General features: G+C 46.2%; 1 non-coding gene across 1 annotated transcript; it reads left to right on the forward strand.

Moving 5' to 3' along the window:
* The first annotated feature begins 1,321 nt into the window (after positions 1 to 1,321).
* On the forward strand, positions 1,322 to 1,393 carry TRNAC-GCA (transfer RNA cysteine (anticodon GCA)). Its single transcript has one exon. It is a non-coding gene; the product is annotated as a tRNA-Cys (tRNA).
* Positions 1,394 to 3,313: the final 1,920 nt, after the last annotated feature.

Here is a 3,313-nt window from a genome sequence, read left to right on the forward strand (position 1 = left end):
ATAAGTCTGACATTTATTCCACAAACATTCATTGAGCACCTATATCATTCCTGGCAGTGAGGAGTCTCCAAGGAGCTGGTAGTAGGGAGGACCCTTGGTTCTGATCCTGCTTTGGGATGTCTGTGACTTTAAACAAGGGTCTTTGGCTTCCCTCCATCTGTGTTTCTTAGTCTGCAAAAGAAGTGGTTGGAATAAATGATCTCCAAATCCCTTCCAATGCTGGTTCTTAGATATGGAGCACACACTACTTCTGTTGCTGCTAAAATCTCAACTCCCACTGATGTTCCGGATGGGGAAAGAACAATGAGCAGAGCATGCATTGTGATTCTTTTCTTAGTTCTCAATTCCAGCTTGCCACAGAGGAGAAAAAGAATGAAATGGAGTCTCTCCCTGGGCTCCCAACCAGCCACAACCCTGACACACAATGACCAACCCACCCAAACTTAGGATCTTTTGAAAAGAACTGAAAAATGTATGTAGTCTGGGAAATCAGTGGAAGAGAGACTTCTCAATAGGTTTAAGCATTCAAGATTTTCAAAAGAAGCACCTGAACCATTTATTAGGGTGAGAGGTACCTTTATATAAAGCCATGAAATATAGGTGGCTCTAATTGTGGTTGTGTTTGCAAGTTGAAAAGGAATTTTGGTGGTAGGTAGGACCAGGATACATAATTTACTTCATTGATTAAAAGGCTCTTGCTTGGAACCTTGTTTTTCTTCATCAAATGACCTTTTGGGGTTGACAGTTTTCCAAGTTTCAGGCAAGTTATGTTACATAAGAATGTAACTCAGGGGCCATCTGTTTTTGTGGGATTAAAACCATCTTATAGTTATGGCTCGGAAAAGCTATCTCACACAAATAATTATTTACACATATTTTTCCCAGAATCAATTTAATGAAACAAATATCTATTGAGTATCAGTTCTGAGCTCAGTTCTGTGAAGTCATTAAGAGGAATGAGAATCGCAGTTGCTAGGAGCTCTGGCTATAAAGGAAGTGTGACAGGAATCCAGTCATCGACACTATACTGATGTTGCCATTTGTGGAAAACCTGATGATTTTTACCTAGAACTGAGATTCTGTTTATGTGAGTCTCATAGAGTGGACAGAGAGGCTGTGCGTATTGGGAAGCCTAAGAAGAGGCTCAGGGAGCTTAGTTCTCAGGAATCCTGTCTTTTTTCATAATAAACTTCTAAGACTTATAATGCCCAGACTGCTTCCAGGCAGCATTCTCTCTAATTATAGCTCCCCTGAGTCACTGGAGGTTTCAGAACCAGTAAGTTGAGAGAGAGATAGTCTATAAAAACAAGCTCATTTCACTGGGGGTATAGCTCAGGGGTAGAGCATTTGACTGCAGATCAAGAGGTCCCTGGTTCAAATCCAGGTGCCCCCTGTACAGTCTAGTTTTTGCTTCAGAAGAATCTGGATCGACTTTAGCTTTATTATTTTCCATAGCTCATGGTTGAATAAATAACTAATGTCCTTTGTGTATAGGCCAGGCATCAGTCTAAATTATTTACATTAATTATCTCCTTCATTTCTCTCCAAAATTTTACGAGATGCATGCCATCAGTATCCTCATTTGACATGAGGAGACAGACTTGGAGATGCTCAGTAATTGGCTAACGGTCAAAAAAGTCTACAAAGAGAAGGCCTAAGGTTTGAACTCAGAGCACACAGCCTCAATGAGTCTATCATACTACTCATACTGTTCTAGTGTTAAAAGTTGTGTGACAGAATTCCACTTAGTAATGCTCCCAAGGTGCTAGGACTGTCCATCCAGGTTTAGAACTTTTGGCTGCAGGGTCAACCCAGCAGCTTAGCGACTGTGCCCACCCTGTGCAGTGACCTGGGGAAAGTCAGGAAATAGTCTTCCCCAAACACCACTAGGGCTGAGCATGAACTGGCCTGAAGGTGAGGGAGCTGCACTCTTTTCCTGCTCTAAAGCCTGAGGAGTTTCTATTTCCTTTCTGCCCCCAATTCATTTTCTGCAGCTCAGCTCTCCCACCTTGGGTGCCTTCATTCAGGATCCAGAGTGGACCAGACCCCTGCCCACAGCCCAGGCAATGCTGTGTCTTTAGAGGAGCCTGAACAACATATAGAGTGCCTTCTGTGGGCCAGAGCCGTGCAGAGTGTGAACCCAGAGGTGACTGAGACACAGCCCCTGGCCTCAGTGTGCTCTCATCCAGGGAGCAGGCCTGCAAAGTACAAAATCGGAGCAATTTGAGCTGCATGTCATTGTGCCAGCCTCAGTGCATAGGAGACAGTGACTCCTTCTGTGTGGAGGAGGGAAGGTTAAAGGAGGCTTTTGGAGTTGCTGATGGCAAATCACAGTTTCAAAGGTAAATAATATCTCACAGGACAGAGGGTGGAGTGGAGGTAGGGCTGTGCGGGGTGGTGGCCGAGGTCCAGGTAGACAAGGCTGCCTGGGCAGAGACTGGGGCCAGATGGATGCAGGTAGAGGCAGCAGGAGCACAAGAGGTGACATGGGCATGTCAGAAGATGAAGTTGAAGAGGCAGTTGGGGATCCAAACTTGGAGCCTTTCAGGAAGGCATTTAAAGGGGGCATGACCTGGATAGACTCCACTGAATTTTTAAATTTTTAATTAAAAAATTTTAGAAATGTTTATTTTTGAGAGAGCAAGCACGAGTGGGGGGAGGGGCAGAGTGAGAGAGAGGGGGGACAGAGAATCTCAAGCAGGCTCCCCCACCGTCAGCACAGAACCCGATGTGGGGCTCGAACCCATGAACCATGAGATCATGACCTGAGCCAAAGCTCAACCGATTGAGCCACCCAGGTGCCCCTAGACTCCATTGTAAAACAGGCTGCTTGGGGAGCAGCAGGGGGATGGCTGTAAGGGGTGGAGGCCAGGAGGCCATTTAGGAGGTGGTGGCACTGCTGGTGTGGGGGTTGGGATGAACCTAAGTGAAGTCAGAGCCACGATCAGCAGTACCCAGCGATTACCTGGAATTGGAGAAGAGCCGGTGAGAGAAGCGCTACCGTTGTAAGCGTTTCGACCAAATGACTGAGTGCACAGTGGTGTCACCAACCAAGATGGGGGGGAGACTGATCAGATGGTTCAGGAGGCAGGCCGGGCGCTGCACCCCGAAAGTACACTGGAATCCTGGCCGCAGCAACTCCTGGCTGTGTGACTACTCTGTGCTTCAGTTTCCCTACCTGCAAAATCAATATGCTAATGATAACGTCTTTTTTACGGCGTTTTCGTAATGATTCTCTGGGAAGTTATGGGTGCAAGCTTTAGTCCCGTGTGTGGCACGTAGCAAGTGTCCAGTAATTATGCACTGTCGTTAT

The sequence above is a fragment of the Acinonyx jubatus genome, chromosome C2 (genome assembly GCF_027475565.1).
Source record: "Acinonyx jubatus isolate Ajub_Pintada_27869175 chromosome C2, VMU_Ajub_asm_v1.0, whole genome shotgun sequence".
NCBI lineage: Eukaryota > Metazoa > Chordata > Mammalia > Carnivora > Felidae > Acinonyx > Acinonyx jubatus.